The sequence below is a fragment of the Bidens hawaiensis genome, unplaced genomic scaffold (assembly GCF_021521415.1).
Source record: "Bidens hawaiensis isolate Kalapana, Puna unplaced genomic scaffold, B.hawaiensis_p1.1 tig00014093_1, whole genome shotgun sequence".
NCBI lineage: Eukaryota > Viridiplantae > Streptophyta > Magnoliopsida > Asterales > Asteraceae > Bidens > Bidens hawaiensis.
The window spans coordinates 121,166-138,068 of NW_027492211.1; the positions used below are offsets into that span (position 1 = coordinate 121,166).

Sequence of the window (16,903 nt, forward strand, 5' to 3'; positions counted from 1 at the left end):
GTTTTAGTTGGATAATAATAAATTAGATTAAGTGCTTGATAGATTCTTTTAATTATTTTTAGCCGTAATCCACTTTGTCCAAATTATTTGAATTATGAAAATATTGATTCCTAAGTGAAAAGTCTTACAAAGTTATGCAAGTTGTATTTCAGAAAATTCCTCGTACCTTACATGTAAAAACATGTTATTTTTTTAGAACTTAAATACACCACATGGTTCTTTGTTTACATTTCTCTATTCCAAATCAATCAAACAATAATAGTGTTTCTGGAGCTTACAATAATCTATCTCCATGAACCTTCTCATCTCCTTCCTTAATCCAAACCCGGCCTCGATCTTGCATATAAACCATTAACCCAAATTCATAACTCCATCGATCAATAACATATATACTATAGATCGAATTCATGCCATTATGGACGTCGCCCCCGCCATAAATTTCAACTCTAATTCTTCACCGCACGGCGGCTTTCATTACCCCGGTAGTCGGTTAAGCCCCAACGGATGGCCGGAGTCTGAACACCTTGACGGCCGCGCACGTTCTCTGGCCGCTGTTCCCTTTGCATGGGAGGAGAGACCCGGGGTTCCAAAAGTGGTTGGCAGAACCACCGCTGATGACTTCTCATTTGATGTGAGTTGTCAGTTGGACAGCGGTTCTGTCCCCGCGGAAGATGTATTGTGCGGAGGAGTAATCAGAACCGCTGATCCAAAGCAACAAGAAACGAAGATTACGAGAGAAAGAGGAAGAGAAAGAGGGTTACAATCAAGCACAAGTAGAAGAACAAGATCACTGCCACCACCAATGGCGCCGTCTTCGTCAGAAACTGCTTCAAGAAAATGGAGCTTTATTGATCTTTTGTTGTTCAGAAGTTCTTCAGATGGCCGAGCAATGGACTCAGACCCGCTTAAGAAATACTCGGCGAATTTCAGGAAACATGATCAAGATGTTAGAAACTCGGGTTCCATGTCGAGGCGACGGCTATCAGCTCATGAGCTTCATTACAGTGTGAATCGGGCGGTTTCGATTGATATGAAGAAGAAGACATACTTGCCATACAAGCAAGGTATTCTGGGAAGATTCTCTTTCAATCAATAAGAAGATTTCTATATAGTAGATACTGTTGTTGCACTCTAGTTGGTTCATGTGATGATAAGTTATGTTAATTTGTTTGAACACCGGTTTCCAAGGTATAACACCTGAGAGATACCAAATAGTATCAAGTTATATGTTTTTTATATGTATATTAAGTTTTTTTTTTTTTTTTTTGTTTATAGGAATAATGAATATTGAACTAGCAACTCACAAAATCCAAACGTTGAAACACGGGCGTTGGTGTTCCCGAGCGTTACGACAATAAGTCGATACAAATTCGATCAGTATTGACTACATTCATTACGATATACACGTCATTGATAAAATTTGAGCGTTAAATTCCAAAAAATTAATTCGTCAAATTAACATATAAGAAAACAAAATATTTAAGACAATGTTTATTTGGTTAGCAAACCCGGGCGTGGGTAAAACCTAAGCGTTGTGGTCCCGGGCATTGCCACGAATTCGGTTGGTTTTGATTACGTACATCACGGTACCGGAACTAAAAATATGAGGTGAAGCAACAACCATTTTTTTTTTGGGGTGGGGGTCGGTTGGTAAAGTTGCGCCTTGTTAAAACCCGAGCGTTCTCGGTAATTGGCTTTAAATAAGGACACGAGTCTACGCGAACTCGGTCGGTTTCTTTCAGGTTTGTCATGGTATTGGAACTAAAAAAATATTAACATTTGATCAGTTTCTATTACGTTTATTATGGTAACTGAACTAAAAAACAACATTTATCGAACAATACGATGCCGCTAAATGGCCCAATAGGCCACTTGCGGTACCAAAGTTCTTGTTTATATTATATGTAATAATTTTATTTACATAATTATTATTTATATCTAACTATCTATATAATTGTCTGCTATGAAATCCTATGTGTCACTCTCATGTTGTTCCCCCCCATTCTCTAGAGCCACCAGATTGCTTGATTTATAAATGGAGGCTTCTCATGCATTTGACCCGAATTCACGGGTATGGGTCTTACCAAACCCGGATAGTCTTTAAATGGGTTATAACATCTCATATATTTATGAAACTCTTTCATAATCAAACAATAAATCATTTGTGGGTCATGGGTCTCACCAAACCCGGATAACTCCTAAACGGGTTATAACATATCATTTATTTGTAAAATAACCCCTTAATCATCAAAGAATAATTTACACGGGTTATGGGTCTTACCAAACCCTAATAGCCCTCAATTGGGTTATAAGATATCATTTATTAGTAAACACTATCATTAAACCCTAATTTATTTTATCTCCTTTACATGTTCTTTGTTGCTGGTCTATCATCTTCATCGCCGGTTAACTTCCGATACTACCCACCATTGTCAACTACATTAACATCCCCTTTTTCATTAGACAAATATCTGTATTCATGTTTGTTCATTTAAAAAATCAACATGCTCGTGTCCGTTTATGTTTGTTCGTTAAAAATCTAAAAAATAACAAACTAATATATATGTATTAAATTAAAACTAAACTACGTTAAAAAATAAAATAAATCATCATAAAATAGCAAAATGATTAAAATAAAAACTTGAATAAACTCCCGTAACACGAGAGGATCAAACTAGTATAATGATGATGATAAAAGAACTCACAACTCATCAAATTAAAGAACACAATGGAATAATCATCGCATGAATACAACTAATTAAAAAGAGAACAATAAATAGATAATAAAATGAACTTAAATAACTAGTAATATGGGCGATTAAAGAACTAGTGAAATTTAAAATTTAAACTTCAAATTTACCCATCTCTTTCCGAGCATCATGACCTACTAGTTTGAATGATCGCAACAACCTGGCCCCGTGATTTAAACTCCATGACTCTGATCGAGCATGTATCACATTATGCAAACTTTTTTTGAGATAGATCAAGTCTTTTAATAATTTCTATTATGGATAAAAGGAGCAGAGACAATTGTGAATATTGAATTGATTAAAGTGAAAGGGTTACATGGTCTCTAAATACAACGAATATCAAAAGTAATGCACAAATTAAGTGTTAAAATCAAGCAAAAAATATGATGGAGAAATATTGATATCCCTGTATTCAAGGGATATTATACGGTTTCCATTACTCCCTCTTATATTGGAGCATGAAGATCTTGAATGCTCAATTTGTCGAGTAGTGCATGGAATTGTTGTGTTCCCAACGGTTTTGTTAGAATGTCGGTAATTTGAGTTTTAGTGTCAATATTCATTGGATATATCTCTTTTCAAACCCTTTCTCGAACAAAATAACAGTCTATCTCGACGTGTTTAGTTCTTTCGTGGAAAACAAGATTGTTGGCGATGTGACGGGCTGCTTGATTATCGCAGAATAACAAAGTTGGTCCAGTAGGTTGAGCTTCAAGTATAGTAAGGAGCCATTGCATCCATAAAGTTTCACTAACCGCGTGTGCCATTGCCCGGTATTCGCTTCAGCCCATGAACGTGAAACGACGACTTGTTTCTTGGACCGCCAAAAGACCGGTACTCCACCCAAAAGCAACAAATAGCCAGTCCTAGATTTTCATGTGAAAGGACAACCCAGCCAATCAGAGTCACAATAAGTTGTAAGGTTAAGCCCACCTTCCTTGGCAATCGGAATTCCTTTTTCAGGAGTCTCCTTTAGATATCGAAGAACGCGGTGAGCTGGTTCCAAATGATTGTGTCTTGGGTCACTAATGAATTGGCATAGCACTTTGACACAATAAGCGATGTCGGGTCTTATGGCTTGTAGGTAGATAAGTTTACCGATTAATCTTTGATACTGATGAGCATCGACTCGTGGTTCCTCATCACATGTGTTCAACTTTAAATTTTGTTCCATTGGAAATGGGCTTGGCCGACACCCTGTCATACCTGTCTCTTCTAGGATATCAAGTGTATACTTGTGTTGACTAAGCACCATTCCTTCTTTGGTTCGATCCACTTCGATCCCAAGGAAATATTTCAAGACACCGAGATCTTTAATGCGAACTTGCTGTTGAGAAAGACTTTGATTGCTTGTATTTTTCCCAAGTCGTTCCCAACAATAATAACATCATCAACATAGATTAACGTGGCAATAAAAAATACCAAGGTTTTTAAAAACAAATAGAGAGTGATCGGCCCGACCCCTGTTTGCTTGAACCAAATACCTAGAAATGAGTTAGTGAACTTTTGATACCAATTCGATCGATGCTTGTTTAAGGCCATATAGTAATTTCTTCAGTTTACAAACTCGGTCATCTCCAGCTTTAGCGAAGCCTTTAGGTATCTTCATGTAAACATCTTCATGAAGAACCCCATGCAGGAAAGCGTTGTTCACATCGAGCCGATGAATATGCCAACTTTGTTTAATAGCTACGGTTAGGAGAGTTCGAACGATCACTAACTTTGCTACAGGAGCAAAAGTCTTGTGAAAATCCACTCTTTCCATTTGTCTAAAACCCTCTGCCACTAGCCGAGCCTTATACCTTTCGACGTCTCCATTTGGTTTATATTTAATTTTGTAAACCCACTTTGAATCAATTGCCCGTTTCTCGTCTGGTAACTTATTTAAGACCCAAGTGTTGTTTTCTTCAAGTGCTTGGATTTCCCTTTGTAACACCTGGCAAAAATTTTCACTAGTGTAATCATGTTTATCATCCTAATATCTATTTATTAATAAAACCTTTCTTTATTAAAGTTCTATATCTTGCAAAGTCAACAAAAAGTCCAAATTCCGACACGAAACGAGTAAAACGTGCAAAAAGCTCGGGCAGTGAGCCAAAAAGTAAATAAATCATTAAGATAATAAATTAAACTCAAAAATTCAAAATATATGATAAAACATGCGAGACAATGTATAAATATAATTTAGGAAGCCCGAATCGTGAAAACTGGAAAATAAGTAAGCACGAGCCAGTACAGGACCCGGAAAGAACCCGACACAAACTATTTTCAAAAAATAAGTTTTTATAGTCCATACTGTCAGGAATTTGATTTCGTTTAATGTCTGACAAAAATTATTAATAACGGGATCCGTTTGGATATTTAAATCACGCAATACGTTAAACGATTAACCAAAATTGTTTATAAAATAACCCAACCCCTCACCTTACGCCCCCTGGCCGGTTTCTATAACACCTCACACCCCACCTCCTTTGTCCACCTAAATAATGATTGCTACTTCTAGAAGATCCATGTGTTGTAACATACTCCACCCATCCACCTTTCACCCTACTCACCCACTCACCACGCTACTTCCTACTCTTTCTCTCTATTTACACGGCACACACAACACACACTCTCCTCACACACACCAATTCAAATCTTAAATCATAAACACACACATGCAATCAAGAAACATGAAGATTTAAATCAAGAATAAGAAGATTAAGATACTAGGAAGGGCATAGGAAGAAAGAGCACCATTCACACACTCATAACATCACCATTTTCATCTTTCAAATCTCCAAGAACAAGTAAGTTTTTGATTAAGGTTGATTACTAGGATTAAAAGCATTAGATTAGTTGTTATTGAGTTTGATTGAAGCTTGAAAGTTGAATATATGGATAATGTGTGTATGTATGTGTGGACCGTATGTATATATGTATGTGTAAGAGGGAAGATCAAACTCACTTACTGTAACACCCCGTAACCGCAGCGGAAACGTACACGGGATGCAACAGACACATCTGATATCAACAGCATTGCTTATAAAGAAAATACCACTACATTAATTTATAACATATTACATTGTTGCGAGTTGCGTTACTGTCTAGGTGTTACACACATATATTACCAATAAGACATTAATATATATTCGTTACAAAATACAGAGCAGCAAGCTTCCAACAGGTAGCACAGATAGTTAAGCACATATCAATCATTCCAACCTGGGCATACCTAGAAAGCATGTAAAGAAAACGGGTCAACTACGAATAGTTGGTGAGTTTCACTAATTTAAATAAACCATAGATCAGTATAAAAATCATATGTTAATGATGAAATTATGCTAAGCCCGTTAATGAAAACTCTGTTAACCCAAAAACACATTAAATGACCCCTGGGGACATTGTTAACCCAGAACATATCCAATAACCCCTGGGGACACTGTTAACCCAGTACATATCAAATAACCCCTGGGGACACTGTTAACCCAGCGCATAACAAATACCCTCTGGGGACACTGTTAACCCAGAACCATATCCAATAACCTCTGGGGACACTGTTAACCCAGAAACATATCCAATACCCTCTGGGAACACTGTTAACCCAGAAATATATCCAATAACCCTCTGGGAACTAAGTTACCCCAGAACAATTCCACCCGATAAACAAATTTTCTATTCTATGCATCATACCATACATATATATAAAAATATACAAGTGTTTCCATACGATCGGTATGTACTTAGATAATTTAACACAATCATGCTTTCCGCCCCGGGAAAATATTTAAAACAGTTCATAAAAAGGGGCTCGTGAAAACTCACCTTTTTGTGAGTCTGTGGGTAATACAATGAACAGCTACGTGCCTGGATCTGTAATATAATATCTAGTCGTTACTATATAATTCCCATAAACTAAATCCGTATTAATCGGTACATCTGGGGACATTGTTAACCCAGTACTGTACTCGATCCGGGGACAATGTTAACCCCGTGACACTCCTAAGGACTCAGATTGTGCCATTACTTAGAGTCGGACGGTCAAAATTATCATTTTTATGTTTTCCTTGATTTGCGTGCCTAGCACGGTCATCCGTTTTTAGTTTCAAAAATGAGTTTATTCACACTTAACCCAAAAATGGTGTTGGACTGTTATTTTAGTTAAAGTGATGAAGTTAGAGCTCGGTTTGACACCCCGTTTGGCCGCGGGGCCCGTTTCCGTCATTTAGGTGCCGGAAACAGTAAAATCGGGTAAAATTACCCAAATCATCCGAATTATTTTCGGATGATTTATTTTTACTTAATTTACTTAGATTTATGAAAATAGTCCATTTTTAGGTTTTTATATGCCAGTCAGCTCGCTTATGTGAGTTTTGCCGGTTTACACGTTTTAAGCTTTAAATATTTGTTTTTATGTTCATTTTAGCACAAATAATTACCCGTTTAGTCTCGGGTCTTGAAATTTTGCACAAAACTTATTTTGACAGTAAGACATTTTATAAAAATTTTCCAGATTTATTTTCTTATATTTTCATTTATTTATCTATTTTTAAACCTTTTTAATACACTAAATATGTCAAAAATACCAAAACACTTTAGAAAAATCCCAAATTTTTCTGGGATGATCCTTGCCATCCTCATAACTCCCTGGAATTTTTCCAGAATTTAAAACTCATTTTTCAAGCCATTTTCACCCAAAACCGAGCTAGAAAGCCCTAGAACTCGTTTCACCGAAAAGCCTACTTAGACTTTTCCAACTGAGCTCAAATTTTGTGGGTGACTTTTATATGTTATAAAAAGCTTATCTTAAATTTTCCAGAATTTTTCATCATGTTTAGCTATTTTTCACTATTTTTGGCCAAAACCGAGCATTAAATTCACCAAATATTCATCTTTTATCCAAAAATTACCAAAAATTCACAGATCTCTTATTTTCATGTGTAGATCATCTCTGTGAAATTTCGTGACCCGAATCTAAGCACACGAAAATCTGTCCAAATCTCATATACACACGAAAACCGAACTATCTTGTGTTTTCTAGCTTTAGATCGCAAAGATCTTGGTTTCTAGCCTTTGCTAGCCGCTAGATACAACACTTACAAGCACAATAACACTATACCAAGCAAACTATACCAACAATCAAACCATTTCTTTCATAGTGTCGGTTTTTAAGTAAAAACAAAGGTTTTAACCGTAAAAATCCGTTCTCGACTCTTTTTACTCATTTCTTGGACCAAGATCCCTTGTATAACATGTATACATCTCTTGATCATGCAAGAGTCGGTTTCATCTCGGGTTTTCACCCATCTTTCACTTGGAAATCCATTTTAACAAGATTTTAACCGTAAAATTTTATTCTAAACACTTTTAACTCATTACTTGGATCAAGATCCTTTGTATAACTTGTATACATCCCTTGATCATACGAGAACCGGTTCCATCTCGGGTTTTCACCCATATTTCACTTGGAACCTTTTGTTCTTGCAAAAACAACTCAAAACTAAGTAATTAACACCAAAGATTATGTATTGTAACATGCTTATACCTTCAAAATCTTGGTTAAAATATGATGATCTTGGAAGAAAACTTGAAAGAGTTAGAGATTTGAGAGAGTTTATGAGTGAAATGTGTTGTAAAAAAAAGAAAAGAATGGAATTGTGTGTGTGTATACATGGCCGGCCAAAGAGGTGGGGTGGGAGGGCCCCACAAGTTCAATATTAGCCACACATTTGGATTACACAATCCGGTAATGTTGTGGATAATCTGGTTCAGTTCGTGTCTCGTTTAACTCGTAATTCGGCTTTAAAACGAGCCTAAAATGGTCGTTTTTCGGGTTAAAATAAAATTTACATAAAACTGATTTAAAAACTTTAAAAACTTAACCCATGTCATTAAAACATCATATTATTAATAATTACGCATCTTTTTCGGCTTGATTGATCGTCCTCTTGCTTGGTTTGGTGTTAAAGGTTTCGTTTAGCGTCCGACGTACCATTAAATCGAAATCCTTTTTCTGTGCTATAATTCACCTATCCCGAAGCATTAATACTTCGTATACATCACTAAACATTATATACTTCGTCTATGATGAAATTCCCGATTCGTTCGGGTTTCAATAACCGATCATTGATTAATTGTAATTCCAATACGATTCACTATATAATTGAGTATGATTCATACTGTGAACCATATATATTCGTATCAACGTGCTATAATTCATATAATCAATATTAAATAACACGTAAATAGTATATTCCGGCTAGGGGTATACCTGGATTTGCCGGAATCGTTACATTCTCCCCCCGTTATAAAAATTTCGTCCTCGAAATTTTACGCGTCAACTACTTCCTTTTGAGGAAATAGGTGGGGGTATTTCTTCCGAAATTCATCCTTTCGTTCCCAAGTAAATTCTGGGCCTCGTTGCGAATTCCATCTAACTTTGACCAACGAGATCTTATTGTGTCTAAGTTGCTTGATTTTCCCGTCTACTATTTCTATGGGCTCCTCTACAATGTTGAGCCTATCACTTATTTGAACACCCTCTAAGGGTAACACCGATGTCTCATCCGCCAGACATCTTTTCAAATTTGACACATGAAACACATTATGAACTGCACTTAGTTCCTCAGGCAGTTCTAGTCGGTAAGCTACCGGACCGATCTTTGCAGTGATGTTGAATGGTCCAATGTATCTAGGGGCCAACTTCCCCGCCTTTCCAAATCTGACCACTCCTTTCCAGGGTGATACTTTCAAATATACCTTTTCACCCTTCTCAAATGACAACGGTTTTCGACGGGTATCGGCATAACTCTTCTGCCGATCCCGCGCGGCTTTCAAGTTGTTCTTAATTTCAAGAATCTTGCTGGTCGTCTCCTGGACCAGATCCGATCTAATGACCTGCGAGTCACCCACTTCAGACCAGCAAAGTGGTGATCGGCACTTCCGTCCATACAATGCTTCATAAGGTGCTGCCTTTATACTGCTATGGTAACTGTTATTATAGGAAAATTCAACGAGTGGAAGATGTTGATCCCAATTTCCCTTAAAGTCCAGTACGCAGGCACGAAGCAAATCCTCCAAAGTTTGAATGGTCCTCTCAGACTGACCATCGGTCTGAGGGTGGTAAGCCGTGCTTAGGTCAATACGTGTTCCTAATGCTTCTTGAACAGCTTGCCAAAGTTTGGAGGTGAAATGGCTATCCCTATCGGAGATGATCGAGATGGGGATGCCATGACGAGACACTATTTCTTTTATATAAATTTGCGCAAGTCTCTCGGTGTTATAATTGTTTCTAATCGGAATAAAATGTGCCAATTTGGTTAATCTATCCACGATTACCCAAATTGCATCATTTCCCCGGGATGTCTTAGGGAGGAGTGTCACGAAATCCATTGTGATTTGCTCCCATTTCCATTCGGGAATCTCCGGTTGTTGTAACATTCCCGAAGGTTTCTGGTGCTCCGCCTTAACCCTCGCACACGTCGTACACTTGCCGACGTATGTGGCTATATCCTTTTTCATACCTGGCCACCAGTAAAATTCTTTCACATCCTGGTACATTTTATCCGATCCCGGATGTATGGAGTATTTCGATTTATGCGCTTCGTCCATGATTAATTCACGAAGGTCATGGAGGGTCGGAATCCAAATCCGATTTTTGAAATAGAGAATTTCGTCCACACGCTGTTCGAAATTCTTCTCATTCCCGTAAAGTCCTTCTTTATCCAATTGGTCCTCTTTCAACGCCTCGCGTTGAGCGACTCGAATCAAATCCGAAAGGCTTGATTGGACTACCATTCCCAACGCTCGCACGCGTAGTGGCTTAACTCGATCTTTCCTACTCAAGGCATCGGCTACAACGTTAGCCTTGCCGGGGTGATATCGGATGTCACAGTCATAGTCATTTAGTAACTCGACCCACCTTCGTTGTCTCATATTCAGTTCTTTCTGATCGAATATGTGCTGCAAACTTTTATGATCAGTGAAGATGGTGCACTTTGTACCGTAGAGGTAGTGTCTCCAGATTTTAAGTGCAAAGATGACTGCTCCCAGTTCCAAGTCATGAGTAGTGTAGTTTTTCTCATGAACTTTCAACTGTCGAGACGCATAGGCTATGACCTTTTTATTTTGCATTAACACGCATCCTAACCCTTTACGGGATGCGTCACAATATACAACAAATCCATCGTCTCCGTCGGGGAGACTTAAGATTGGCGCTTGACACAACCTTTGCTTTAGCGTTTGAAACGCCGTTTCCTGCTCTTCACCCCATTCATATTTCCGATCCTTTTGAGTCAGGAGGGTTAAAGGTTGGGCGATGCTGGAAAAGTTCTCTATAAATCGACGATAGTATCCAGCTAAGCCTAAGAATTGGCGGATTTCCTTCGGAGATTTAGGCGCTTGCCAATCCTTAATTGCTTCAACTTTACTCGGATCAACGTGTATTCCTTGGTGGTTTATAACGTGACCGAGGAATTGCACCTCTTGTAACCAGAAGTTACACTTGGAGAATTTTGCATACAACTTCTCCTGATCCAAAAGCTCCAAAATTAACCTCAAATGTCGCTCATGTTCTTCTTTACTTTTTGAATATATCAAAATATCGTCAATAAATACAATGACGAATTTGTCGAGGTAGGGTTTACAGACTCGGTTCATGAGATCCATGAACACCGCTGGCGCATTTGTTAGCCCAAAAGGCATAACTAAAAATTCGTAGTGGCCGTAGCGAGTCCGAAACGCGGTTTTTGGGATATCCTCCTCTTGAATTCTAACTTGGTGGTATCCCGATCTAAGATCAATTTTTGAGAAATAGCTCGCACCTTGTAGTTGGTCGAACAAATCATCGATTCGGGGAAGAGGATACCTATTTTTGATGGTTAATTTGTTCAATTCCCTGCAGTCAATGCACATTCGAAGGCTTCCGTCCTTCTTTTTCACAAATAGTACAGGTGCACCCCACGGGGAATAACTGGGACGTATAAACCCCTTATCCAACAATTCCTGCAACTGGTTGGATAGTTCTTGCATCTCGGACTGTGCAAGTCTGTAAGGGGCCTTAGCAACAGGGCCGGCTTGAGGTAATAAGTCGATTCTGAATTCGACTTGTCGGGTTGGCGGTAATCCAGGAAGTTCTTCTGGGAAAACTTGTGGAAATTCGCGTACCACGGAATATCGTCCACTCGTTTTTCCTCAGAATCAGTGGCCGTCAGGCTCGCTAGATACGCCACACATCCCTGACGCATATATTTTAGTGCCTTGAGGTGAGATATAAATGGCATCATATTGCCCGATTTATCACCCTGCACTAATACTTCTTCGTCATCCGACACCCGGATTTTGACGAGTTTCTTTTCACAATTTATTTCTACCTTGTTGCGTGCTAACCAATCCATTCCCACTATCACATCAAAACTACCCAGTTCTACTGGTAACAAGTCAATCAGGAAGGATTGTTCGTTTAGAATGAAAGGACAATTCCGAACAATTTGATTGACTATCATGGTCTTACCGTTAGCAACTTCTACGGTATAGGGTTCTATGGATTCACTAACCGGCATGTTTGCTAATGACAGGAATTTAACGGAGACGAAACTTCTATCAGCACCCGTATCAAATAATACAGAAGCGTAATGGTCAGAAACAAGGAATGTACCTGTCACTATGCTGGGGTCCTGACGTGCTTCGCTCGCCCCTATCACGAAAGCTCGGCTTCTCGCCGGGTTGGACGACGATGCCTGACCCGCGGGTTGCCTCCCATTTCTTCCTTGATTCAGCTTCGGACAGTTTTTCTTGAAGTGATCTGTGCTACCGCATTCGTAGCAAGCACGGCTGGTGGTCACCAATTGGTTTCCTTGTGGGTTTTGCTGTTGGGTTGGTTGGTTCCTAAATGATTGCGCACGGATAGGTTGCGGTTGACGGTTCAGGTTGTTCAAGTTTGTCCTACAACTGGGTGCGTAGTGCCCAATCCTGCCACACCGGTGGCACACCACCTCTTTGCACACGCCACCATGGTGGTAACCACATTTCCCACATTTAGGAAACGTTCCCCTCTGCGGTTCATGCCTTCCGCCCGAACTAGTCATGGCGTAGTTCTGGGCAGTGGGTCTAGCACGCTTACCTTGCTGTTTCTCTCGGATCCTATTGTCATACGTACCTCGCTTTCCCCTAGCCGACTCTCCTGTCGCCTTTATCGATCCGCTCCTTAAGAAATCATACGTGACAATACCAGCCTGTGTCACTGCACCCTCATACGTCTGGTGCCCTCCCGCGTTAACTATACTCCTCACTACTGGAGTAAGTCCCCAAATATAACGTTCCACCCTCTTTGACTCTGGGGTGACCAACCACGGCACTAATCGTGACAGTTCATTAAACCGGTTGGTATATCCCAAGTGGTCCGCCCCATGCATCTCTAGGTTCCACAACTCATGTTCCAGTTTCTGCAATTCATTCTTTGGGCAGAAATGTTTCAAAACAAGATCCTTAAGCTCTGTCCAGTCATGCGGTTTGTCGCCGCCTGACCTCGAGTCTGTACTATGGTGTTCCACCATGTCAAGGCATGGTCTGTGAACGTACAGGTGGCGTACTTAACGACACAATCCTCGGGACAGTTGCTGATATTCACCACTGACTCTATTTTCTCTAACCATTTCACTAACCCATTCGGTCCTTCCGACCCGTTAAACTCTAAAGGCTTGCATAACATAAAGTCCTTGATTGAACAACCCCTGGATGGTCCAGTGCGGTTGGTCTCTACAGTAGGTATAGGGCCATTACTGTCGGTAGCGACCACCGTTGGCGGTGCGTCATTACTCGGAATCGTGTTATCGGTAGGTGGAGGATTAGCATTATGTTTCCCGCCATTATTTATGGGCGTTTGATTGCTCGGAGGGGTTGGATTAGACGAATTATTAATACTGGCGGCGATGCGCGATACTATATCCGGTATCGCCGCCTCCAACTGTTGAGCAATCAAACGGCTCACATCTACTTCCGATATTTTCGTTGATCGTTTCGGTGCCATTCTACACAACATCAAGAAAACACATATAATTAATACCATTCCAAATTATGAAACACAAAACACATTCCATACATTAATAAACATTAGTACATATTTCACAAACATCCGTTTACATACTTCCCAGTCATCATTACATAACTAAGTTTTAAAACAAAGGGCCTATGTTGGTATCATCCTCGACATAACCCGCAATGGGTCAGTGCTTGAATGATACCCAAAAGTATCGATAATGATATGCCCTACAAGAGACCCCCTATGGGCCAGTGGTTGTATCATAACTAAACAAGATTCACTCCATGTTAGCATCACCACTAACTGCTCACATGGAGTATCAAAAAGCGGTTCAAGATTCTACCATCTAACACATCTACACATGGTGGTAAACCAACCCCACCAACACCGCCACCAGCACCACCAACACCGCCACCATAACCCGGATTCGGGTTTCCATCTGGCCGATCAACCAGTGGGAGTATGAGCACTCCCTCTTTAACTGGTTAATAGCATACTGGTGGTCCAGTATGCTGTCCCCGAGGTACGCCCGCCTCTGTACCCCCACGACCAGGGCGGCAGAGTGCTCGTTCACCTGTTCGGTGAGAACACGTAGCCAAGCCGCCAAGTCCCGTTCCTGCCTCGGAAGACCCCACACAGGTAGGGTCGCAGGCTCGGGCTGGGGGCGGGAAGACTCGCCCCTGTGGTATGTGGATCTGGGTGGGGTAACGGTGGGCGGGACATACGGGGCACTGATCCGCGCCGTGAGGCGGGGACCGTGTCTGGGGGGAATCGGGGCGGTCTGTGGTGCGGGCGGGGTAGGAGACCTGGTAACCCTAGCAGGGGAGGGTAAACTAGCACTCCTAGCTGGGGTGGTCTGTCTAGAGGCACTATGACTAGCCTCTGAAGGCTCGGAGCTGGGTGCTAAACTTGGGCTTCCAAAGGCCCCGGAACTGACCTCTTCCGGGTCCTCTTCCGTCGACACACTAGGTGTTCTTGCCATTTTTACCTATTTAAGTCCCCCGTGACTTCCCCTGAATTCCCTCGTGCAGACAAGTCTGTTATTATGTTCCGGACCATAATAACCCACTTGTCCAACCAAGTTCATCCCGATCTCGTCACAATATATTATTAGTTGATATTCAGATCCTATAATACTTGAGCTACTGGTTATATTTTAGGTATCTTTTTCAGACATCCTAATTCTTTATAACCAATGGCTCTGATACCAAGTTCTGTACACCCCGTAACCGCAGCGGAAACGTACACGGGATGCAACAGACACATCTGATATCAACAGCATTGCTTATAAAGAAAATACCACTACATTAATTTATAACATATTACATTGTTGCGAGTTGCGTTACTGTCTAGGTGTTACACACATATATTACCAATAAGACATTAATATATATTCGTTACAAAATACAGAGCAGCAAGCTTCCAACAGGTAGCACAGATAGTTAAGCACATATCAATCATTCCAACCTGGGCATACCTAGAAAGCATGTAAAGAAAACGGGTCAACTACGAATAGTTGGTGAGTTTCACTAATTTAAATAAACCATAGATCAGTATAAAAATCATATGTTAATGATGAAATTATGCTAAGCCCGTTAATGAAAACTCTGTTAACCCAAAAACACATTAAATGACCCCTGGGGACATTGTTAACCCAGAACATATCCAATAACCCCTGGGGACACTGTTAACCCAGTACATATCAAATAACCCCTGGGGACACTGTTAACCCAGCGCATAACAAATACCCTCTGGGGACACTGTTAACCCAGAACCATATCCAATAACCTCTGGGGACACTGTTAACCCAGAAACATATCCAATACCCTCTGGGAACACTGTTAACCCAGAAATATATCCAATAACCCTCTGGGAACTAAGTTACCCCAGAACAATTCCACCCGATAAACAAATTTTCTATTCTATGCATCATACCATACATATATATAAAAATATACAAGTGTTTCCATACGATCGGTATGTACTTAGATAATTTAACACAATCATGCTTTCCGCCCCGGGAAAATATTTAAAACAGTTCATAAAAAGGGGCTCGTGAAAACTCACCTTTTTGTGAGTCTGTGGGTAATACAATGAACAGCTACGTGCCTGGATCTGTAATATAATATCTAGTCGTTACTATATAATTCCCATAAACTAAATCCGTATTAATCGGTACATCTGGGGACATTGTTAACCCAGTACTGTACTCGATCCGGGGACAATGTTAACCCCGTGACACTCCTAAGGACTCAGATTGTGCCATTACTTAGAGTCGGACGGTCAAAATTATCATTTTTATGTTTTCCTTGATTTGCGTGCCTAGCACGGTCATCCGTTTTTAGTTTCAAAAATGAGTTTATTCACACTTAACCCAAAAATGGTGTTGGACTGTTATTTTAGTTAAAGTGATGAAGTTAGAGCTCGGTTTGACACCCCGTTTGGCCGCGGGGCCCGTTTCCGTCATTTAGGTGCCGGAAACAGTAAAATCGGGTAAAATTACCCAAATCATCCGAATTATTTTCGGATGATTTATTTTTACTTAATTTACTTAGATTTATGAAAATAGTCCATTTTTAGGTTTTTATATGCCAGTCAGCTCGCTTATGTGAGTTTTGCCGGTTTACACGTTTTAAGCTTTAAATATTTGTTTTTATGTTCATTTTAGCACAAATAATTACCCGTTTAGTCTCGGGTCTTGAAATTTTGCACAAAACTTATTTTGACAGTAAGACATTTTATAAAAATTTTCCAGATTTATTTTCTTATATTTTCATTTATTTATCTATTTTTAAACCTTTTTAATACACTAAATATGTCAAAAATACCAAAACACTTTAGAAAAATCCCAAATTTTTCTGGGATGATCCTTGCCATCCTCATAACTCCCTGGAATTTTTCCAGAATTTAAAACTCATTTTTCAAGCCATTTTCACCCAAAACCGAGCTAGAAAGCCCTAGAACTCGTTTCACCGAAAAGCCTACTTAGACTTTTCCAACTGAGCTCAAATTTTGTGGGTGACTTTTATATGTTATAAAAAGCTTATCTTAAATTTTCCAGAATTTTTCATCATGTTTAGCTATTTTTCACTATTTTTGGCCAAAACCGAGCATTAAATTCACCAAATATTCA

At 39.8% G+C, this 16,903-nt stretch overlaps 1 long non-coding RNA gene across 1 annotated transcript in view; it reads left to right on the forward strand.

The window, feature by feature from the left end:
* The first annotated feature begins 406 nt into the window (after nt 1–406).
* LOC143545853 (uncharacterized) overlaps nt 407–16,903 on the forward strand; it is a 59,486-nt gene continuing 42,989 nt past the window's right edge. The window contains exon 1 of the long non-coding RNA XR_013137508.1: nt 407–1,064. This is a non-coding gene — a long non-coding RNA (uncharacterized LOC143545853). The remainder of the gene's footprint in view (nt 1,065–16,903) is intronic.